At 47.1% G+C, this 25,027-nt stretch overlaps 1 protein-coding gene and 1 long non-coding RNA gene across 2 annotated transcripts in view; both read right to left on the minus strand.

Moving 5' to 3' along the window:
• The window catches only part of PRKCA (protein kinase C alpha), a gene marked incomplete at its 5' end in the record, with an annotated part of 383,747 nt that overhangs the window by 151,503 nt on the left and 207,217 nt on the right, over window positions 1–25,027 (minus strand). The window lies entirely within an intron of this gene.
• Window positions 17,507–24,329, minus strand: LOC309851010. The gene is made up of 2 exons (XR_014304588.1): window positions 22,936–24,329; window positions 17,507–22,720 (listed from the first exon to the last, which is right to left on the minus strand). It is a non-coding gene; the product is annotated as an uncharacterized lncRNA (long non-coding RNA).

Raw genomic sequence — 25,027 nt, forward strand, 5'->3', positions numbered from 1 at the left:
TCTCTCTCTCTCTGCCAAATAAATAAATAAAATCTTTAAAATAAAAAAAATTGATAAAAAGGAGCCCCACTGAAATGGACTTGGGAGGTTCAGGAGGGGCAGCTCTCGGGCTCCATCACTCCTCGTCAACAGCAGACCCAATTGGAAGAAATGGACCTAGCAGGTGGCTACCATTTTACTACTTGGCAGGGGAAGGAAAGGCTTTCATCCTGCCCCGGCAACAGCCCAACCAATGAGAGACACTCACAACTCAGCCAATGAGAAGCCACCATACTTTCAACTCTGACTTTACTCCAATGGATTTTTTGTTTATAATAACTTTCCCAGGGAGGCCTGGGTGGCTCAGTCTGTTATGAGTCTGCCTTGGGCTCAGGGAATGATCTCAGGGTCCCGGGATGGAGTCCTGTGTCAGGCTCCTTGCTCAAAGGCAAGACTGCTTCTCCCTCTGCCTCTCCCCCTGCTTGTGCTCACTTTCCCTCTCTGACAAATAAATAAAATCTTAAAAAAAAAAAAAAAAAGCCTTCCCAACCTCCCCTTTTCCTCTATAAAATGAGTGTGTATCTCTCCTTTGTTGTCTGGACTTGCCGGTGGTTTTGCCATACCTTGTTTGTCCCAGATTGCAATTCTCTCCTATTCCTGAATAAACCCATCTTTTGCTAATAGAATGGCAGGTTTTTATTATTCTTTAAGAGATAGCGAGCACGCGTGTGCTCATGTGTGCAAGCGTGCAAGTGAGTGGGGGTGGGGGAAAGGGCAGAGGGAGAGAGAGAATCTTAAGGAGACTCCATACCCAGTGTGGAGTCCAATACATTCTAAATATAAGGATTACCTCCAATTACTGATGACTTTACTCCAAATATCTTTTATGGAATAATCTTTCACTTCCCATGGAGAAGTAATAATACATTGATAAGTAAATTGATAAGTAGTAAACAACTCAATTCAGAAACATCACCCCCCCCCCCCACTAAGGTGAACACATGCTTGGAAAAATCTAGGTGACACAGAAAGAAGAGACCAGAACGCCATCGTTACTCATTTACCTACCACACTGATGACTGTGCTTATATATTTATGTGTGTGTACCTATACATACAATGACATATTGTTATCTCACTGTGGTTTTGATGATTAATTCTTCCATGAGACATCTGGTGTTTTCCCACCATCAGGGAAGCCATGTTCTGATAGGAAAGGCACTAAGCTTTGACCTCTTGTCGCCACTGGGGAGCTGGGTGACAGGCCAAGATCTAAACTCCTGGGCCACAGTTCCTCAGCTGTACAATGGTGACAGTCATACCTTTCTCAGGCTGTTAAGTTGCTAGGACTGGGCCTAGAATACAGTAGGCATCTAATAAGTGGTCGTTATTACCACTGCCCCCATACTGGCCCTCTACTTGGAATAAAATAATGTGGAATCTGGTGCCCCCTATAAACACAAGATCTAGTTTGCAAACCCTGTGTGTACATGATCCCAGGATCACAATGTGGTAAGTACTCTGATGAGCTATTCACAAGGAATCACAGGAGCACGGGAGAGAAGGTGCCCCCATCTAGGGGGAGAGGCGGGGACTGCTTCCCAGAGAAGTCAACCCAGACAAAAGGTCACTCTTTACCATCCTATTTCACAATAAGCATACTTCTGCCAAAACAACTTAGAAGGTCATTATATGCAACATAATGGGTCTTGGTGGTTAATGATTTACAAAATCCTAAAATTGAAATCCTAAAATTGAAATCCTAGAATTGAAATTATTTTATGTTCTTTTTCAAATTTTATTTTGTAAGTGGATCCCAGAGAGTTACTTCCTCAGAGAACACAGACCAATTTGGACTTTGGAGCGGGCTGGGGATTTGGCTAAATCAAGGCATACACTCAAAATCAAAGACTTTATCTTCTGAGAAGCAGATGCTATTGGCATGCCTTAAGAGAACCCTAGTTAAGTAGTGTGTTAGAAGGCTTGTACTTTGTCCTTAGCATATGCTACGGAGAGGAATTCCACAAGCGATGTCTTCACTCAGCAGCTAGGCCGACTGGGGTCCATCCAGGACTCAGGTCCAACCAGCAAAGGGACAGAGAAGACCACCTCAGCGAGGGCAAGCATCCTGTTCCAGGGCCTTCCTCTCATACAGAAGAACAACACGTGGTACAACAAAATCCTGTGCGTGGCCTTCAAAACCCACGTTTTCCTCTAGAAAGTAATTCTCACAATACTTAGTACTCTGAGATTTGCCTGTGGCTGTAGGAAGTGTTTTATCCTGCCAGGAAGCCTTGTTGTCTCCTGGGCCACCTTCTTTTCCTCACAGATGTTGCCAGAACTTGCCCGAAGCAGGTTTTTTATTTGGAACTAATATCTGTCTCTCCCCCCTCCCCCCCTTTTCTTAACCAACCCTGTTAAATCTTGTTTGCAGAAAGGGTTTAGGACAGCAAGATTCGGTTCTGGTGGATGTTGCAGAAGAGAAGCAGGCAGCTGAAGATGGATGGAGAGGAGGGCCTCGGAGAGACGAGGAGGAAGGCAGGAACTCTAGTGTCCAGGGATGGATGAAAGAGATCCTGTGGTCTATGCACGCCGCGGGATAGGAAACAGCCTCAGAAAAGAAATTCGGACATAGGCTACAGCACAGATGAACTTGGAACATAGGCTCAGTGAACAAGTCCATCCCAAGAGGACAAATCTTATGTGATTCTGCCATAGGAGGTCCCTAGAATAGTTAAAATCAGAGACAGAAAGTAGAGAAAGGGTTGTCAGACGCTGGGAGTGGGGGGATGGGGTGTTGGTGTTCCGTGGGTCAGTGTTTCAGCTTGGGAAGACAAAAATGTCTGGAGAACATCATGATGGTTACACAACAAGGTGATTGTACTTAATGCCACAGAGATGTACACTAAGGATGGTTAAAAGGATAAATTATATGTTATATATATTTTACCAAACTTAAAATAAAAAAAGAAAAAAGGAATAGACAGACAAACTCGGACTACCCCAGCCTGCTCAGAGGCATCTCAAGCACTGTGTTCATTTTAAGATCGACAGGGGATTCTGCCTCAGTGCTTGTGCATAGAAGAGCTTAGACCTAAGGTGCGTTCCTTCTCGACAACCAAAGAAAACACAAGTGACATTTTCAAGGCCACGGTCATTCCTTGTCCTACATTTAAAAAAAATAAAAAGGTCACGTGAGGCCTTTGGGACAGTGGTTCTCTCTCGTTCCTTGTCCTCAGAGAGAGGATGAGCTCAGGAAATGTCCAAAGACCGCACAAAGCAGCTGGCCCTGGCCTTCCATTTATCCCGTCACAGAGAACACCTTCTGGAGACCGTCTCCAGTTGGAGTTAAAGAATCCCAGAGCAGAAAGGGGGACTCTGGATGGCACCCCAGAGCCAGATTCAGAACTGGAATCGCTAAGGTCCACACTTCAAACCCCACCCCCAGCTTCAGGTTCAAACCCAGTGACTTTTTCTCATTCTTATAGCAGCTAAACTACACCATCCTTTATAATTTTTTTTTTAAGATTTTATTTATTTGTTTGAGAGACAGAGATCATAAGTAGGCAAAGAGTCAGACAGAGAGAGGCGGGGGAGGCAGTCTCCCTGCTGAGAGCCCGATGTGGGGCTTGATCCCAGGACCCTGGGATCATGACCTGAGCCGAAGGCAGAGGTTTAACCCACTGAGCCACCCAAGCGCCCCCATCCTTTATAATAATAATTTAAAAAAGGATTTGTTTTAAGTTGAATATTTCTTCAATTTCCTGCAAAGTTCCTAAATATGTGAAAGAAAGGATAATCTTCCTCTTTCCATCAGGCACCTAGGAAGACACTGATTCCCCCAGAAAGGATGGGAACATGTGGGCACAGGTGGACCAGAGCCTGGCTCTGAGCAGTGATGCAGCGAAGGCAGGAGGGAAAGGAAGAAAAAAAAAAAAAATCCAATTGAACCTTCCGGGACTAAATTACAGGTCTGACTTCTCCTGCCCTGTGCGTGCTTGCTTTTTTTATCTTGTTTTTATGGGGCTTGGATAAACCACAACAAACAGCAAAGGTACCAAGTGGAAAATAGGCCAGGAGGTGCCCATCAAGAAGTAAAATAACACTTATCAAGCCCTGAGAGATGAATGATAGGAGCTGCACCCACCGACTAATTACAGAGCCTGGGAAAGGAGAGCGTGTGCAAAGGAAACATCTCTGACAACGTGTGAGCCGGCTGCTTCACAGGCAGCTGTGCAAACGGGGTTGCCTGTGAACCTGGGCATGCCCTGAGACAATGTAGTGCCCATCTCTGCAGGACGAGCCAGCTTGCTTTGGGGCACTTCTGATTCTCCAAATGGGAAAAATTGTGCCTGTTGCATTTCCAAGGCTCTAGGCCGTCTGCCTTTTCAGCCGACAAAACAAGGGGGTTGGGCGCTTGGTGGTAGTAGATTTAAACTCTGTTCATGCACGTTTGCTATGACCATGTAATGCGTTGAACTGTGTGGCTCAAAAAGATGTGCCCAAGTTCTAACCCCTGGTCCCCGTGAACGTGACCTTATTGGGCTGCAGGCTGTTTGCAGATATGATTATGTTGAGGCTCTTGAGATGAAATCATCTAGAATTTAGGCTGGGCCCTGACTCTGAACCAATGACTGATCTCCTTACAAGAAGGAGAGGGAGATTAGAGACCGAGACACAGGGAAGAGGTCCCTTGCAGACAGGGCCGACTCCGCCGTGTAGCATCTACAGATCAAGGGCTGCCAGTGGGCACCAGAAGCAGCGAAAGCCTGAGAGCCTGGAAGAAACCTTGCAGACAGCCTGATTTTGGAATTCTGGCCTCCAGGACTGGGAGAGAATAAACTGCTATTGTTTTCAGCCACCCAGTTGTGCTCTTTGTCAGGGCAGTTCCAGGACGCTAACCCAGATGTTCGTTTCCTCGGTAATCGGTAAGAGACTTTACAATGTTTCTATCTTGGTCCTTCATCTAGGAATGTGGACTCGCGAACCAACCACAGCTCAGCGGCCCCACTTGAACAATGCAATTTGTAGCCGTGTATGAGATACTGTCTGAGGCTCCCTGCGGCAGAAAGGAGGAGAGTTCTACCGTAATTTGTAGCTTGATTATTTTCCCCTGGAAGCGGGAGATTGGCTTTTTGGATTGGGGGAATTTAACTGTCTGTGCACCAAAGGAAAAAAAACCGCACAAGTTGTAAACACAGTTTTTGATGATTTCCTTGTACGTGTCAGGCCATAACATTCTCACAAATATAATGTGAAGGGCCCGCGTTGGCCCTTTATTAATGTTATTCAGACCACAGTGATGACAGAAGGGATTCCAGAAATTTCTTACCAAATTAAAAATAAGGAAGCCATCTGGGAGCATGATCTACAGCTTTGTCCTATGGAGCGCCATCGAGCAGGAGCCCAGGGCTGGTAAAGAGAAGCCTAAAACCCACTGTCATTGGGCCATCTCACCCCTTACCCTGTGCCAGGACGAGACGGCACTGCGAACGCCGGGTGATGTCCTCAGGCTTGGGAACTCAAGGCTTTCTTCAAACGGTGTCCTTGGATCTCCCAGGGAAATATTCTAATAGGAGAAGAGGGCCAAGACTGCCAATCCTCCTGCACGACAGACCTTTGGGCGTGCGAGCGGACACGGCACAGACTCCCCCTCACACCGACCGTGCCTTCCGAGGCCATGTGCCTTCCAAGGTGTGAGGGGTGTCTGCCCAGGCTGACTACCGAGTGCCACCACCGAAGCAGCAGGAATTTCCTTCTCGCCTTTTGTTAGAGAGCCAAAGGACCAGAATCAAAAGCACCTTCACATCTGTGACCCAGATCACTTTTACGTCCTCCGGCAGCCATTCCTCTCCTCTCTGGGATGGAAGCCTCTTCGCCCCTGCTGTCTGTCCCACCACGAGTTTCAGTCTGGTGTCCGTCGAGGACCGCATGTGCCAGAGCATGTGTGACTCTTCAGGGCCTTGACTTCAAGTCACTGAGCTTTAAGCCCCTCCCCCACAATTCCATGCAAACCAGCTTCAGTGATGCAAATATTTGAAAGCATCCCTGAAAAGGAACAGAGCACCAAGCTGAAAGAAACCAGGGTCCCTGAGGGACCACTACGGAGCACGGTGGCCCCACCAACCTCAGGGCTGCTGCATCAGAAGACAAAGAAACTTCTAACCTTAGCCACTGTAATTTAGTATCTCTTTTTGGAGCTCAGCCTTCACCCTGACTAATCCTCTGGATCGGGCATTTAAGCACTAAATAAATGCTTCTTTATGTAATGAACTGGTGTTCTTTGGCTGTGAACACTCAGAAAACAAATCGCAAAATCCAACGGCATTGTGGTTTCCTTCCATACAAGGCTTGGAGTCAATTTAAGTAACTCTGTGAAGCAGCAAACTAGGAGGTTCAAAGGAGCGTCAGGAGGATCCAGGGCCAGAGGTGCCTGAGTATCATTTGCCGTGTGACTCTGAGTAAGTCATTTTATCTCTTTTTTATGTGGACGAGATCCGTGATTCTTCAGACACACAAGAGAAAAAGTAGAACAAAGGAGGAAGTTTTTCATGAAATTATGTAACGCAATCTTTGGAAACATACTGAGCTTATGTTCTCTCTTCCTCCCTCCTTCCCGTCTTCGTGTTCCTTTGAGGGAAGAGGGGGCTGAAAAGGGCTTTCTTTGATAAAATGGTGGTCAAGAGACAGAGCTTCTACTCATTGTCCGCAGCAGCAAAGCAGCTCTTTCTTCGAGTTTTATTCAGCAAAAAAGCAAATCCTCATGGCCCATAATTAAATCCCCAGAGCAGGGCACTTTTACTAGGAAAGAGCTATTTAGGAAGTACCAGAATGATGAATGAAAACTCAGTCTTAAAAACCAGCATCTGATTTGGGGGGCTCTTCAGCTGCTGGGGGAATGCTTTTTTCTGCTGCAGCAGTTTCCTCCTCCCAACGATTACCAAGCTGCAGATAACAGGAACAGCCACAGAGCTTCCCCGTACTAAGCATTTCCCACCACCAGATCCTGGGTGAAGCGTATAGCACCTGATACGCCTCCTTCTGTCTGGTTCTCAGGAGGGCTCGACAGTCATCTGGTCATCCGGATTTTACAGATGCAAACTCCAGCACAGGGAGGTTGAGTCACGTGCCTAGAGTCACAGAGCTGGGATCTGAACCCAGACAGGGTGAGTGAGAGCAGAGCCGTGTCCTCAAGGTGATTCTAAGCCCCCACGGCAGGTTCTCCGGGCTGCCGCACTTCCTTTCTGTAGGGCAGGATCATGCCAGCACCAGCACCCTCCTAATGTCCCCTGGGAGCTGTTCCTCATCTGATGTCCTTGTGTGTATATCCGAGGACAACATTAGTGATGCTGTTTATACGACATTTATATAGAACCTGACAGTCAGCAAACCACTTTTCTGTCCGTTCTGCGACAGGAATCTCACATCTGCGATGCAGATAGGCTGGTGTCGTTGTTACCCTTGACTGAGGTGGCGGAGACCGCAGAAGCCAAGGTTACATGACTCACCTCAAACCCAGGCGAGGCTCTGCTTCTGGTCAAGGAAAGTGATTTGTATCATTTGGAGAGAAAGCTCACGTGTGGCAAGGGCTGCCCAATGTGTATCATCCCAAGACCATTATGGTCCTCCTCCCTTAACAAGAGATCAGCCTCCTTCCTCCTGGGACAGCCTCCCGTGCCCTCTCTGTTCAGCTGTTCTGCTGAGCCCTGACACCTGCGACTGGGGTCATCTCAACATTTCCATGTCAACCCACAGAAAGTCGCTGGCACGTGACAGGTGGTCAAGAAGTGTTCCAGGAATGAGTGACCCAGAGGATGAGCCCTCCCCTACCACACTAAACAATTTGGGCTATGTACCAAAGTCTTAGAAATGAGCATGGCTTTAGCCCAGTAATTCTAGGTCTTGAATCTTTTTTTTTTCCCCCCACAAGGAAGTAAAGTATGGATATTCATAAATATCCATGTTCCCTCCAAGGATGCTTCTTATAGTTAAAAAAGAAAAAAAAAAAAAAGGAAACCCTGAACAAAATCGATATTAAAGATTCTTTTATAATCTTCAAGGTGCAAGAGAGAGCTATGCAGCCATTAAATTTGACACCATAGAAACACATCCATTAGCCTAGAGATTTCCAATGTTTCAGGAAAAGGCATACAATCTAAAATAAGTATTTTATGACACTTTTGTTATCATACATTGTTTGCACAGTCATATACATATTAGAAACACTTTATAGAAGTCAAAGTATTAGTTTTGCTTCATGATGAGTGTAGAATTATGCTTTTTGCCAGGGTTTGTAATAAACGTGGACTGCTTCTGTATTAAGAAAAACTTGTCTCAGAGCTCGTGGGTGGCTCAGTGGGCTAAGCCGCTGCCTTCGGCTCAGGTCATGATCTCAGGGTCCTGGGATAGAGTCCCGCATTGGGCTCTATGCTCAGCAGGGGGCCTGCTTCCCTTCCTCTCTCTCTGCCTGCCTCTCTGCCTACTTGTGATCTCTCTCTGTCAAATAAATAAATAAAATCTTAAAAAAAAAAAAAAGAAAGAAAAACCTGTCTTCACTTTGGGAGGATGGCGGCTAACCAACTACGTGCTGGTGGGAGTGGGTAGGCTACTCTAACCCTTCCAGAAGTCACAGGAACTGAAGGTTCCGTGTGCTAGAAGCAGGCAGGCAGGCCCTCTGACCTGAGTGATGGCCTCTACCATTCATCGCCGACTCCCAAACAAGTGAGTGTGGAGAACCACCAAGAACAAAAGCATTTTCCTAAAGGCAATACTTTTAAAAGGCAAAGGAAAGCAAAGCCTCAGAAAGAAAATAATAATATGAAAGCCTTGTTCTAACGACACATCAATAAACAGGAAATACAATAATCCATGCCCTTAGCATGTCACCAACTAGCCTCAGAGGCAGAATTAACAGACCCTTTTATAGATGCTCCTCTTCAAGGCTGGCCTGCTTATCTCTTTTCTCATTTTCCTTTCATAAGGATTTTGGTGAAAATGTCACAGACTCAGGGAAGATACTTGCAAATGATATCGCCAGAAAAATCAGCACCCAGAATATGTCAGGAAGTTCTACCAATCAGTGAGAAAAGAACCATCTCTCCCCCTCCACATTTCTAAAACTAGAGGGAAAATGTGCCACGGATGTAAACACACAACTAGAAGTGGCAGCTTGACGGGCTGGTAAACATCCAAAAAGGTGTTTAACCCTCCCAGCAATTACAGAGAGCCAAATGCCTATTTCACACCCTGTCAGGTTGAAATATTTTGGTGAATCTTATAAAAAGCCCTCATCAGTTGGGATTTGGGGAAACAACCCTCTAACCCAGCTGGTGGGATGTACATTGGCTCAGGCACTTTGGAAAGCGAAACTGCCAAAGCCAGTAAAGGTACGCCCACCTCACAACCAGGAGTTTCCCTTCCAAGAGTGCCCCGACCGACTGCAATTCTCGCGTGAGAACAAGGAGAGCCGAAGAAGGTGTGCACGGCCGCTCTGTTGAAAAGAGCACACACGCAGAAGCAGCCTAGCTGTCCACCTGTGAGGAACAGATGAATTACTGTCATTATGTAGCAAAGTCAATGAACGGGACCTACGTGAATCAACAATGGAGAAATTTCAAATTCACGGAGGAAAAAGAAAACAAGCTACGAAAGAATTTGTATTGTGTAATACAGGTAACATTTAAAAAGACAAAATGGGGGTGCCTGGGTGGCCCGGTCAGTTGAACGTCCGACTTTTGGTTTGGGCTCACTCAGGTCGTGGCCTCAGAGTCATGAGATTGAGCCCTGCACTGGGCTGCGTGTGGAGTCTGCTTGAGGGTCACTTCCTCTCCCTCTGCCCCTACCCGCCCCTCCGCTCGTGCAGCCTCTAAAATACATAAAATCTTTAAAAAATAATAAAACACACAAAATGATGCTAGATAATTAGCCAGATATTTATTCACGTGTTGAAAAAATCTACGGTTGTGATGCCTACCTCTTTCAGGATGTGGTTATCCAAGTAGGGAGGGGGAAGAAAAAGTGATGCCGGGTGAGAAGATGAAATAAAATCTGACACAAGAAAATGTTATTAGAAAGATACCTGCAAAGGGCTGTGGGCCCACGGAAAGAGATGAGACCTCAGTGGTGTCAGGAAATGGATGGTCGTACTCAGCTTCCACGACTCCAGTTCAGGATTATGCTCATTTTTTTTATTCCAGGAAGATGGGAATCTCCAGGTTTTTGAGTAGACACAACCCACGGGCCAGACTCAGAGACCCTACACAATGGCAGTATATAAGCAATATGGCAGCACTAGGGTAGAAATGGTCCTTCAGGACTAACGCTGCCTTGCACATCCTCTCTGTCTCTGTATCCTCTACTGGGAACCATGTCAGTCTACGGTGCCAGTGGCCCTAATGCCCAAAGCTGAAGAATGGGGACCATGTCTCCTTTCTACGTCCCGCCTGGGCCTGGCACACTGTGGATATGGATACTTAGTCAACAGTAACTCATAATAGCTGATGGTCTCAGGGAGAATCTAGAGTCTTCCAGGGAGTGAGCCACTGAAGGAACATAGTAAAAGTCCCTCTGCGGGGAAAGCAGGATTCTGTTATTTGGTATGGACAGAGAAACAGTCTTCCATCTAGGGCCAGACCTCAGGGGCAAAGGTATAGATGGCTTATTTTCTTTCCTTCTTTTTTAAAAGATTTTATTTATTTATTTGACAGAGATCACAAGGAGTCAGAGCGGCAGGCAGAAAGAGAGAGGAGGAAGCAGGCTCCCTGCCAAGCAGAGAGCCTGATGCAGGGCTTGATCCCAGGACCCTGAGATCATGACCTGAGCCGAAGGCAGAGGCTTAACCCACTGAGCCACCCAGGTGCCCCTGGACGGCCTCTTTTAAAACAACTCATAAAGGACCAGTTACTTACTGGCCCAAGGTCAAAAAGGTGAAGCCCTTTCTTCTGATAAAAGTACAGACAATTTCTGTCCTCTGTCTTCTTCAGTGACCACTGACGACCAGACTCTCATCAGGCCTGTTAAGGATATGACTGGGGGAAATGCTGTTAATTCTGCCTATTACCTGAATACCTAGAATAGCTTTTTGTTTGTTTGTTTTTTTAAAGTCAAGAGTAATTTTTGAGGCTCAACTAGGTACTGAGTCCTAAGCTGAAGGATATAAAAAGCTGGTAAAGGCCAAGTGCGTGGCCATTTTTCACCAAGTACCTTGGGGTGGGTTTACAGTTGCCCCATTTGTGATTTCCAATCACCTCCTAGAGGCCCGTTCTCTGCTGACTCAGATCAACAAGGTTAGGACGCCGTAGCGACCACAGCAAGGACCACCACGAACAGATGGCCAGATTCTGCCCAAACTCTCCACATTGACTGACTGAATCCTGCTGACATCCCACAGTGACACAGAGAGTTCCACTCCATCCCCACCACTTGTCTGGACTCACCCAACAGATCTGTCGTCAGACATAATCCATCTCAGGGCACAGAAGTTAACGTAAAGGTCAACAGGTGACAGATTTCTGACCCAAAGACATGTATTACGTTCCTGCATCGTGCTGGCTGCTTTCACATGTTCTCCGATATACTCCTCAGGACCCAGGCAGCTACATATTATCACCTCCACTTTACAGATGAGAAGCGCCAACGCTGGGGGACATCTGATAACACCTTTGAGGCCACACGTGAGTGAGTGGGGAGCCAGCTTCCAAATTTCAGCTGCCCGCCTCCCACCGCGACAGCTGCCTTACTGCCAGTGTTCTGGGGGGAGGGGGTCGCTGCATGGCCAGCCCTGCTCGGTGGCCAGCTAAAACACCTGTGAAGCCAGCAACAGCAGGGCCAATAGTGGCCCCCAAAAAAGAGAAGTCCAAGTCCTAACCCCCAGTATTTGGGAATGTGATCTTCTTTAGAAATAAGGTGTCTATAGATGTAATTACGGATCTTGTAATCTCTTTAGATGGGCCATAAATCTAGTGAGTAGTGTTCTGAGATAGAAGAGGGAGAGGGTCGCAGGGGAGAGGCCATGGTGGGGCAGAGCCTGGAGTGATGCTGCCATAGGACAAGAAACACCCAGAGCTGGAAGAGGTGAGGAAAGACCCCGCCCCACTCCAAGGCTTTGGAGAGAGTGTGGCTCTGCTGACACTTCCATTTTGGACTTCAGGCCTCCAGAATGGAGAGAGAATAAACTTCGGTTTTTTTCAAGCCACCCAATTTGCGGCAATTTGTGACATCAGTCCCGCGAAACTATCCCCAGCCTTTACCTCGAAGATCTGCCTGAAGCCAAGCCATGACAGTGCAGAGGCAGAAAGAACGCAGAGGAGAGACAGGACAAGGGACAGCGGACTCCTGTCCAGTTGGGTCTCCTTTCCAGGCTACCCGACAGGGTGAACCAAAACCGTCCAGAGAAAAAGGCCAGCACGCTTAGAATACATATTGCTGGCTTCTTAAAATACGCTTACCTACTTAAGGCTTTAGGCTGTGGGTCTTAATTTTATGACACACACCTCTGCAATCTTAGAGTTGCAATGAAGATAATTTATCTTGGAGAAAGAACATAATAGCTTCAGGCTTTTTTCTTCCCCTTGCCTTTTTAAAACGCAAATCCATCTTTAAAAAAAAAAAAATAAAAAGTACTCATCACCCATAATCCTATCATCGTGACAGATTTCACATTTTCAAAAATTAACTCTCCATTAAAATATTTTTTCTTTGCTCTTTCACCAAAGTGATTATATAAATATATATATACATATATGTGTGTGTGTCTGTGTGTGTATACACACATACATATATATATAAATTATATATATATGTATATATATATATATCTCATTTAACTGAACATGGACCCAGGAGTTGTTTGATTTCCATGAAAGATCTGTGAGAACAGCATTGTAATTCTTAAGAATGTTTCCCCCAAAGAAATGAACCATTAACTGTGACTTCCTCCTGTTACTTCAAAGCCTCCTAGGAATAAATCCATTTTGCACAGTATTTAAGGCTTTATCACCCATTCTTAACCCCTGCATTTTAGTGTGTCTCTGAGTCTCCAGACAGAAAAAGACCAGTTCAGGAGTAGATGTCTAGATGTCCAGTTCACAAATTGCCGCAAGATAAGACAGCGAGATAGACAGAAATTCAACAAACCATAAACCAGTACCCCATGAGATTTTTTCCCCCCCAGAAAATCTGTCATTTCATATGTGACTTCTCTTACCTAGTGGTCACGTATCCAGGAGCCCTATCTTTACCAGGCATCAGAACCAAACCATAATGTATTTACCGAGTGAAAATGAAAAAAAAAAAACACAAAAAACCAAAACAAAACAAAACAAAAAAACACAGCAAACACATAGTGCTTACTCTGTGCCTGGATGGTCTGAAAAGTCCTAACAATTAGTCATTTGCTCAATCCTCGTACTAACACAAGGCGGTAGATGGGATTTTTCCTGCACTTTACAGACGGGGAAACGGGAGCAGAGGGGGTGAGCGACAGCCTCCCAGGACACACATCTCCTACATGGGAAGCCGGAATCCTGGCAGGCTCTGGGGTCCTGAAGTCAGCCTTGCTTTTGACCCTATGTTACATAGAGTTCGCATTCTTAAGAGCCTAGTTGAGGGTCGGACACGGTTTCCTTCCTCTACTTTAGATCATTTTAAGGCTCCTACTGAGGAAAAGCAAGGTAGATTCGATGGAGAAGGTAGGCCAGGTGAAGTTACGGCTCACGTCCTGTGGCCACCAGGGGAATAGGAAACTATGCAGTTTAGACAAGGTAACAAAGTCCTAGAGGTAAGAGAGTTTGGTATGGAAGCAAAGTAAGCCTCTCAGCCATGAACACCTAGAGTCCCTTCTGTAGGGGGAGGAGGACAAACAAAGATCGTGTTCCAGGCAAATGCTGGGCATGGTAGTTAGTGTCTGTAGACAGGACGTTATTATCATCAAGGGCGCTATCCAAAATATAGAAGACCTTGCACAGCCCTGGTCCTGGAGCTCTGGTCAATCAGACCGGGTCCTTCTACCCACGGCTAGCTAGCACAGCCAGGCTGGTGAAACCAGCTGAATACTTGTCCTGACTAGCCTCCCATCGCGCGGACGAGGAAACTGGTCCAGGGACATAACTCACCCACGGAAACACAGCAAAAGGACCGGGTTGGGGGTTCTACACTGCGGTGCCCAAATTCACTGAGAAAACGTCATCAGCTCAAGCTGAGGACATAGAGAAGTTTGACATTTTTAAAGAGATTCTCCTCAAATATGCTTAAAGTGAAAAAAAAAAAAAAGAACTAAGTGAACAGCATAGGAACAGCATAGGAACATCACATCTTGGCACCCATAAGTCACGTTTTCCCGCGAGAAGCCACCATCTCTTGGCCGTGGCTTGTCTGGGGCTGCTTCTGCACCACAGCCATGGAGCTGAGCGGCTTCCACAGAGACCGAGTGGATGGCAAAGCCGAAAATATTTACTATCTGACCCTTTCCAGGAAAAGTTTGCTTGTCGCTGGTCTAGAAATTTGGGATCTTTCTTTCTCAAATGGTAAAAAATAAACGAGGCAGTAATGTATTAATAAAACAATTTACAAATAACAGTCATTATAATCACTACACTGTAAATTCTAAAGGGTGGCTTTGCGCCAAGTGTGTCTGATCCTTGACTGACAGCCTCCCTCTGATGAGACTGCCGTTCCAAGCATCTGATTTCGATTCCTAGGAACATGGGATAAGTTGAAGATTGGGGAAACGATTTTTTTTTTTTCAAATCCCAAATGTCATCTTCGATGTACATCGTCCCACAACACTGTATGATTCCGGGGTAAAAACTTCAACGACAGGCAAAACCAAGCCAGGTTGTCAGGAGTGAAGGCAGCCCTCCCTTCGTGGGGAGAGCAGTGAGCGGAAGGGGCGCACGGGGAACACTGCAGGCTCTGCGGTTCCGTGCCTGGAGCTGGGTGCAGGTTACGTGGCTGTGTCCAGGTGCTGGAAACCCACCGGCACACACGTGAGAGTGCACTTTTAGGAAGCATGCTTTAGTGTAAAAATCGGCAGGGTAATACTTAGCTATGTGCAAAGTCACATGCCTGGTGTTTGTTCCCAGATCCCAGACATGCTTCGAAGACACAGAAATCTGAACCCAAACCCTGCTCCGTGATCTGACATTGGACAACAGAGGCTCCAAGGTCTGTAAGGGAACCCAGGAAGGCGGCGGGTGGGGGGGTTGGTCAGCCTGTTCCCATCACAGCCGGCCCTCCACCGTCAAGTCCTGCTGGCTTCCAAGCACTGCGAAGTGTCGGCGTGGAGGGCTGAGCAGGGATGCGGCCGCACCAGAAGGCAGGGCAAGGACTGGACAGCCATCAAGGAACCTTTCGACTCCTTAAAAATGTCAAGTTGGGGCGCCTGGGTGGCTCAGTGGGTTAATCCTCTGCCTTTGGCTCAGATCATGATCTCAGGGTCCTGGGATCGAGCCCCACATCGGGCTCTCTGCACAGCAGGGAGTCTGCTTCCCCCTCTCTCTCTGCCTGCCTCTCTGCCTACTGGTGATCTCTCTCTGTTACATGAAGAAATAAAAAAATCTTAAAAAAAAAATGTCAAGTTGGAGGAGCGATCCTGGCCACCCGTGCTATGAAGGGAATGGAAATTTTAGCTTTAGCGACACACCACGGGTATCCCACCAGGAATCCATTTTATTTAGGGTATAAGTTTAAAGGAAACATTACACATGACACTTGTCAAAGAACGATAAGGTGGATAGGAATGACCACACAGGGTTCTTCCATGGGGACAGAGGTGGCAACAAGAAAAAGTGCAAACGTACCACAGGGGAGCAGGTGGCGGTCAGGGGCTGGAGAATTACTAGCAGGGAAGCATGGGGGGGGGGGGGGAGGATTCATGCAGGCAGCCCAGGGCAGGCAGACGTCTCCAGGGGGAGGGCAGTGGATGAAGAAATGCAGCACACACGGAGCGTGACCGGATTTCGAGGCTGGGGCTTCTGGATAAACAAATCTCCTGAGATTCTTGCTACAACCAGACAGCACAGACCGACGCACACAACCCCAGAGTCAGGGCTGGTTGAGAAGGGAGTTCCGAAGAGAGAACTCTTGAGTTTGGTCCAGGAGAACCTCTGTCCAAGCCCCAGCAACTTAACAGAGTGAAGGTCGCATCAGCGTGGAGACTAACGACAAAATGACGAAGACACCTGACTCCGGACTCTAAATTCATTCCTGCCTCTGTTCGTTCACGTGTTTGTTGAGCGCCCACATGTGTGCGGGTATCCTGAGGTGCTGGACTCAGTGGGAGGATCCTGAACCCTAGAACGTGGAGGACAGGTCCACATGCACACAGAGACACCGGCGCCAGACTCTGAAGGACAAGAAGGAAAGGGCGCGGTGAAGGAAGGAGGGAAATCCAATCACTCCCATTTCCCCCTTCTTGCTTCCTCCCCAAGACTCCCCTTCCATCCAGGGTCGTCACAAGCTGAGTAGACTGACCCCTGAGAAGTGCCAAGGAGGTCCTGTCACTCCCTAAACTGCTGCCAGGGCTTCCCTGGCCCCGTCTCTGCCTTCTGGCCTCACCTCGCTGGACCCAGCTACAGCCCCAAAGGCCTCTTGGCAAGGCCTTGCCAGGCCCAAGCAAGGGAACAGAGGATTACAGTACGCACTTGGGGACCAGACTAGTCAGGGTCAAATCCCACCACCCTACGATCCTCTCTGTGCCTCAGTTTCCATATCTATAAAATTGGGACAACAAAAATACCCAGTGTGTAGGGTTTTGGGAGTCAATACAGGCCAAGACCTTCAGCCGGTGCGTGGCACGGAGCAAACCACAGCAAGTATGTGCTTTGGTGACCACCGTTATTCTTAGCTCTCTCCTTCCTCAGGGCCTTTGCCCACCCGGGTCCCTGGTCCTAGAGAAGTCTTGCGTCAAGCTCCCATGCCTCCCGAAAGCTATTTCCCACCTCGAACTCAGCTTAAATGACACACCCCTGACTCCTGGTCTGGCCTCTCTCCTATCACTGTCACGGCTCCAGTGACCACACTGACTCAGGTGATTCCCACTGTGACCATCTGAAGTCCGTCTTCCCCACCCGTCGTACGGTCACGCGGGGCAGAGCCGCTGATGCCTACTCAGTGCTGCATCCCCAGCACCACCATGGGGGCTGCCGTGGAACACATGCGTAATGTACATCAGGGAAGACAGCAGCCCACGCCTGAATTGTAGCCCCTTGTAAGGGAGGCAGGAAGCAAGCCCCAGAGCTAGACGGGACGGTTGGGTGAGGTTATAAAGGCCGGCCCATGCAGCTACTGAACGATCTGGAACAGAAACATGGGCACTGGGGGTATGATTCACAGCACAGAGGGCACCAGGGCCAGACTGGAGACGTGTGGTCCGTTGGGGGATTACCATGGCAGTCACGGATCTGGAGGTGGATGTGCGCCACGGGGCTGAGACATCGGATTCGAAGTCCCGTAGGAGCGCCAGAACTGGCTGACCTACGGACAGAGCTGCTTTTTTAGGATGACTAGGAATCCATGTCCCTTATTTTCTTCCTTTTTATTTACCTTCCTTTTTTATTTAGGAGGAAGGAACAGTTGGTGCAAACCAAACTAACCCCCCAAACGTGTATGGCTTCATCTCTATTTTGTTCTTGCTGACCAGACGGCTGGATGGCTCGCTGGGCTCACCTCTGCGACGGGCATTTCCTGCACTGTCACTCTAAGGAAATGAATACAGAGGGGCTCCTCTGTGATGGATTCCTCTACCCCGTCCTCCTTCTCCAAGGATCTGAGACCCGTTGAGCTGGAGGGTTCCTCGTGAGGATTCCTGAGGGTTCCTGTGACCCTCGGGAGCCCCAGCCGGCCCGCCTGTGGGCTCTTCCTGCCACAGGTGCGGAGTCTCGGGAGGGCTGACCTGGGGGGTGGGGGCTGGGGCTGCCCTGACTCTGGGACAAGACGAAAAGCAAATTATCAACAGAAGACAATGGATCTCAGGAGGTGTGTGTGTGTGTGTGTGTGTTAAATGCAGCCTCTTCTTCCCTCACAGATGAAAAGCAAACCAGTTTCTGCATCCAGCATTCAGAAGGAGGCTGGGGGAGACGGATGGAGACGGGCCCCATGAGCCGTGTCTCCCGCCCTCCAGGCCAGTCCGCTCCGGCTGGGGAGGGAAGGGGGCTATTAGCAGCTCCGTCGCTCACGGGAGGGAGGCAGCGGGAGAGGATCTGAAGCAAAGCACCCGGGGATGGCCAACGATGACTCACAAGGCATCGGGGACGGGCGAGGAGCAGCTCTCTCCCCCACGTCCCCCCTCCACCTCACCTCAGTGTCATTCCCTGCTCTGACGATAAATGTGACAGGGACTTCGGGTTAAGATGCTGCTGTACACTCATGCTTTGGACGCAGCCTCCTTCAGCTCCGAAGACACAGACGCATGGACACACACGCACACACACCTACACACTCACACACAGGGAAATACGAAAAGATGCCATCCTCCCCCATACAGGACGGGCATCTCCGTGGGGCAGAGATGGAGCGGAGACCCGAGGCCGTAACCAGAGCTGCAGCGGCAGGCCGACCGCGCTCCAGGTCTGAGGCAGCCAAGGGGATGGGCAGTGGCAGCTCCTGCAAGAGACACAGACACTAGAAGTGGCCGGGCAAGGAGTGAGGAGTGGGTTCGGCCGCAACCAGGCTGGGGCTGAGACCCACCCCCCCCACCTGCAAGAAGATGCCCATGCCCAGGCCACACGCCACTTCCCTGACGGTGCTCGAATTCTGAGTCCTCATCTGCTTTTAGTCTACTCTGTGGGGGGTGGGGGGGAGCTTGCTGCGGGAACACAGCAGCAGAAACAAAGGTCTTGACGACTGGCGCAAGATCCAAAAGCCCACCTGCTGGTCCCCACCTGCGTATCCCCACCTGCGGGTGGGCCCCTGTGTCCCGCCACCTGCGGCCCACTGAGGCGGTTCACCTCAGCATCTCTCAACCCCTCTGGCTAAAGACTGCTCCCATCACAAGGGCATTGCTGTTCTCCAGAGAAACAACTTGAGGGTCTGAGAAGGGAGAATCGCAAGAGGACGAAAGTCCTCTGTGAGCACTTTGCAAGCGACACGAAGAGCGGAGGGCCCCTCGCTCGGGAGACAGGAGCGGAGCTGCTGGCCCCGGGTGGGGTCCCCACGGGAGGACGGCTCCTCTGACTTAACGGGGACTGGCAGAGCCATCACACAAAATGAAATTTCAAGCCTGGTCAAGTGGTACATGCATATCAAAGGTCTCTCGTCCCATGGAAAGCAGAACTGAAATTTCGGGATGGAGAGCGTCTTTAAGCACTTTGCAAAAATCAATAAATAGGAAGCAAATCCTATGCCCAGGTAAAGAGCTCTGGGCTTCTGCCCGTCAAAGGCACTTATTTCAATGATAGACTGGTCCAGAATTCAAGTTTTTCCTCCAGCTTAATGACCTCTGGAGTGGGGGACTAAAGTCTCTGTCATGCTTCCAATCAATTTCACGAGGGTCAGAACCCAAGCTTCACACGTTGCCAGTCAGCACGGAAGCTGGTGCTAGAATGGAAATGAATTTCTCTTGGTTCACCTGCCTCAGGTATGTCCTCTGCACAGGAGCAACAGTGCCCATCCAACTGGCTGTCCTTAATGGGTTTTCTGTGGGGTGACATCGTCTTCTCAAGCTAACGTCTGGAACCACTATAATTTATAATTAAATTCTCAGTTACTGAATGATTAGGTGCTTCTAATTTTAAGTACTAATATTAACACGAACACGGAGTGCTGTTTATCGGGACACTGTCCCTAAATGTTACTTCATTTAACACAACAGAACACGAGGTGGTAATGGGCAACGTTTCTGGAGTGTTTTCTATGGGCCAGCCCAGGTTCTGAGGGCTCTGCATGCTAAAATCTCATTTTCACCCTCTTGAAGACATTCTGAGGCAGAGGCTGTTGTCATCCCGTTTTGAAGATGTGGAAGCTGAGGTTAAGTTAGAGGGCAATCTGCCTGAGGCACAGAGCTGGTAGTCCGCCATCTGCTGTCAAGTATAACGGAGATGCAGCCCACCCTCTGTAGTCTGTCACCGAGCTGCGCGTTTCAACACACGTGGCTTTCTAAGTATGCATTCACTCTTCAATAAGCATATATGTGAAATGGCCAAGTCGAGGTTCAACGGTAGTCCCCTTTATGCCTGGGGGATACATTCCAAGATCCTCCGTGGATGCCTGAGGCCACAGAGAGGACCAGACCCTACACTGTTTTCTCCTACACACATAGACCTATGGTAATGTTTAATGCCTAAATTAGGCACGGTAGTGATTAATAATTTAGTAAAAAGAACCATACATCACGTGATGTACTGTCACATGAGTGTGGGCTCTCAATATATCGTCCTGTGCTGCGCTCACGCTTCTTGTGTTGACGGGAGATGCGATGCCTACAGGAGGAAATGAGGGGAGATGACTGAGGCAGGCGTCATGACAGAGGGCTAGGCTGCCACAGGACTCTGACGCTGTACGTTAGAAGGATCACCGTCTGCTTCCAGACTATGGTGGGCAGCAGGGAGCTAAAGCCGCAAACACATGGCGGAGGACCGCGAACGGTCAAGTGTATTGATACGAACTGCCAAGTTCATTTCCAAAAAGGCCGTAGCAATACATGGGCCACAGACAAGTTACAAAGTTCACCTCCGTTACCCATCTGGGGTGTTGCGATTTCATTAGAACAAGTAGGATCTTGCTTCACATCGTTTTATTACCCTTGAGGCCATTTTTCTAGATGCTTATTTATGAGTGGTATTTCTTTGGAGAAGGTGTAATGTTTTGATGAGCTGGATGCATATTCTGGTGGGTGGATATGGCCCTTCAAACGGAAAAACAAGATTTAGGAGGTGAGATCTAGCTCGCTAAAAACAGCAGCAAAGCATAAGGTCAAGGAATAATGTCATGTTTTGTTTTAAGTGCTTGTCAATATTTTTTTCACAAATCATCCCTTGAATTTTGGGTGATTTATTTAGTCTTTGTACTTTTGGAGTACTGTTAGAATTCTCTGTAATGAGCGTAATCAGAAAGAAACAGACATTTTTCAAATGGAGATCTGGTGGGGAAAGGTGATTGTAGTTAGGCAGTGCCTTCCGCTTTCTAGACTAATAAATTAATCACCCAAGTGTCCTTGATTTCAGTGGAATAAGAAGAGATCAAGAGTTCTTGGGGATGTATTATAGTCTGAGAGATTTTTTTTTAAGGGGAAGGAGGGGAGGAGGGAGAGAGAAGATCTTAAGCAGGGTCTACGCCCAGCACGGGGCTCAATCTCACAACCCTGAGATCACGACCTGAGCCGAAATCAAGAGTTGGACGCTTTTCGGACAGAGCCACCGAGGCGCCCTCCCCACCCCCCGTCTTAAAGATTGATAATGTAAGGACATTCCAGAAGTGACGGCTTACCTGCTGACGGCAGGATTCTTATATCTATCGACTGACAACTGTCAAACTCACCTTGCAAGAAGCGTTGCCGTTTTTGTGGTTTTTCTGCATTTTAATAATTTTCACATTCTCCACAGTTATCCCATTGGTTCAACCCAGAGACAAGTGTTTCTACATAAAATGTCATGAGAGATTCATAAAAAAGTTCCTCTGGAGACAGAATGCAGCTCCTTCAAGCTCATAAAAACAAATGTATAGTCTTTTAAATGTCCGGGCCAGCAGCGCTGGATCTTCTCAGAAATGCGAGAGACACTTGGGGGTCTGAGAGAAGATCTCACCAAACACCCATCAAACCGAACTGCCGACAGCTGTATTTTTCAGTGAAAATTGCCCTACAGGGGACAGTTCGTCATCCCTCACATGTTAGCAAAAAGTGGTGTGAAAACCACAACAAAAAAATTACATAACTTTTTAATAGTTTAGTCGAAAAACTTCAGAGGAAAGGTTCAGTGGTTAAGAAGTTAAGCATGGACAATTTGATGAACACCTACTTCTGGAAAGCCAGCTCATCCTGGATGTTTTGTCTGAGTAGTTACTGATAATATTTTTTCACAGCATCTCAAAGCACCACATTCATTTGGGAAGCTGTATAAATTCAAGAGAGGCACCAGGGATTTAACTTATTTTGTTGAGGGTCTCAGCATCACAGACCATAGCCAACACATTCTGTTTCAGTCAATGTGCTGAGTGAAGAACACCCCAGGTATGGGAGGCACATTTTGAGGCAGAATACCATCGTAACACGATAAGACACATGGAATGTTCCCTACACCCTAACGTGGACTAATAAGGTCTGTGTCCCATAATCTTTCAAACTTCAGTAATAAAACACATCAACACTCCCTGTTTCAAATAGAGGGACCTCCGTCTCAACTGGGCTGCAGTTCGGTGGAAGGTTTTATTTGTAGAACTATACATCTGTCACTAAGCAAAAGTCTTCAAACCAAAGGCTTAGATCAATAGTCTGTTTTCTGAGAAGAACCAATTCCAAAGAATCCACTTAGGAGGGTTGTTCAAATAAACAGAGGTTGATTAAAAACATGGTTTTTTTCTCCTCCTCACATGTGTTTCTTCTGACCAATTCATTTGATGAGAGGCTCCAAATTAGCTTTTTTTTTCTGCCCAGGAGAACATTCCGAATATCAGTGATAAAAGCTCAAGTGATCAAGTGGTCTTTTGCAAGGGGAAAAAAAAAATCAACAAAAAGGCAATGCGAGAAGATATTTACAAATCATACATCTCCTAAGGGGTTAATATCCAAATTATATAAAGAACTTACACAACTGGGGCGCCTGGGTGGCTCAGTGGATTAAGCCGCTGCCTTCGGCTCAGGTCACGATCCCAGTGTCCTGGGATCGAGCCCCGCATCGGGCTCTCTGCTCAGCAGGGAGCCTGCTTCCTCCTCTCTCTCTCTGCCTGCCTCTCTGCCTACTTGTGATCTCTCTCTCTGTCAAATAAAATAAATAAAATCTTTAAAAAAAAAAAAAAGAACTTACACAACTGAAATTAAATAAAAAAAAAAACAATTAATAAATGGGCAGAGGACCTGAATAGACATTTTTTCTAAGAAGACATAGAGATGGTCAATGGGCACATGAAAAGATGCTCAACATCTCTAATCAGGGAAATGCAAATCAAAACTACAAGGAGATATGACCTCATACCTGTCAGAGCAGCTATCATTAAAAAAGACAAAAATAGGGGCACCTGGGTGGCTCAGTGGGTTAAAGCCTCTGCCTTCGGCTCAGGCCATGATCTCAGGGTTCTGGGATCAAGCCCCGCATCGGGCTCTCTGCTCAGCGGAGAACCTGCTTCCTCCTCTCCCTGCCTGCATCTCTGCCTACTTGTGATCTCTGGATGTCAAATAAATAAAATCTTAAAAAAAAAAAAAAAACAAAAAGACAAAAATAACAAGTGTTGGCAAAGTAGAAAAAAGGGAAGCCTCATACACTGTTGATGATGAAAACTGATGCAGTCACTACTACGGAAAACAGGATGGTGTTGCCTCCAAAAATTAAAAACAGAACTACCATAGAGTTCTGTAATTCCACTTCTGGGTCTCTATCCACCACCCCCCAAAAATGAAACCCCTAAAGAAATACGTGAACCCTTATGTTCACTGCAGCACTATTTGTAAGAGCCAAGATAATGAAGCAACCCAAGTGTCTGTCCATAGATGAATGGATAAAGATGTGGTATGTACGTACACACACACACACACACAGGCACAGTGGAATATTCAGCCATTAAAAAAAAGATCTTGCCATTTGTGACAACACCGCTGGACATAGAGGGTATTGATGCTAAGTGAAGTAAGTCAGAGAAATACAAATACCAATAATATTGTAATAACTTTGGACAGTGACAAATAACTAGACTTATCATGGGGATCATTTCATAATGAATAGAAATATCAAATCCTATGATACAGGTATGAAATAGGATACTGTATGTCAAGCTTCAATAAAAAATGACTAAGTAGTGTCAACTCATTTTCAACTTAAAATATTATTTGTTAACAGGCAAATAATTGAGTTTAAACAAATATGTATATACAGAAAAATCACTTTGGAAATACAGGTACAAAGACCAGTGATTTCCCAAACCAGCTCCTTGCCTATATATTCAACCAGGTCAAGTAATAACCTGAAAATGGAGAAATAAGTACGTACGATTCTGCAATAGAATAGTATTTAGGAATAAGATAATTTTATATGTTAAGATTTCCCCCAAATTCCTCCATTGTGGTGACTTTTTAAAAAAAAACGAAACAAGATGAAACCGGAGAGGGAGACAAACCATAAGAGACTCTTAATCTCAGGGAACAAACTGAGGGTTGCTGGAGGGGAGGAGGGTGAGAGGGTTGAGGTGTCTGGGTGATGGACACTGGGGAGGGTATGGGCTATGGTGAGCGCTGTGAATTGTGTAAGACTGATGAATCACAGACCATGCCCCTGAAACAAATGATACATTCTATATTAATAAAAAACCAAAACTGTGCTTTTGTTTTCATACTTCACGTGTCTACAGACACTAGGAAATTTAAGAAGCGTATGTCAACATGATTAGAACCTCCCTGGAAGGTATGGTTTATATAAGCAGATTACCGTGTCATCACAATTTGCAAACTGTTCTCACATATTACCCCACTGGACCTTCACAGCAATCTTAGAGATGGGGCTACAATGTCCATATGGACCTCCAGTGTGATTTTACACCGATAGACAATGGCCAAAAGACTTGACGCAGGTCAGGACTGGACACGGAACCTAGAACCCAGGACTCCTGGCTTCCAGCCTAGAGTCGACCCCACTGGGTTATGCTGTCAATCTGCTAACAAACATTCCATTCCCAGAATTCAGGCTGAGAAGCGTGCAGCTATTTAAATACTCAGCTCTAGACAAGCGCAGTTCTATCAAGACGTTACATGCAATCTTAATAGGAAAACTGCCAAAACTAGCAAAGAATGGCAGGGAAGCCCGAGAAAAGAGCTAAAGCAGAGTCTTTCACACCCCAAGCAAGTGATTTAGCAATATCACAATCTCACTTTCTACTCATTGGCATCCTTCCTCCGCTTGCCAGTGCCTCAG

The sequence above is a fragment of the Mustela nivalis genome (assembly GCF_964662115.1).
Source record: "Mustela nivalis genome assembly, chromosome: 17".
NCBI classification, from domain to species: domain Eukaryota; kingdom Metazoa; phylum Chordata; class Mammalia; order Carnivora; family Mustelidae; genus Mustela; species Mustela nivalis.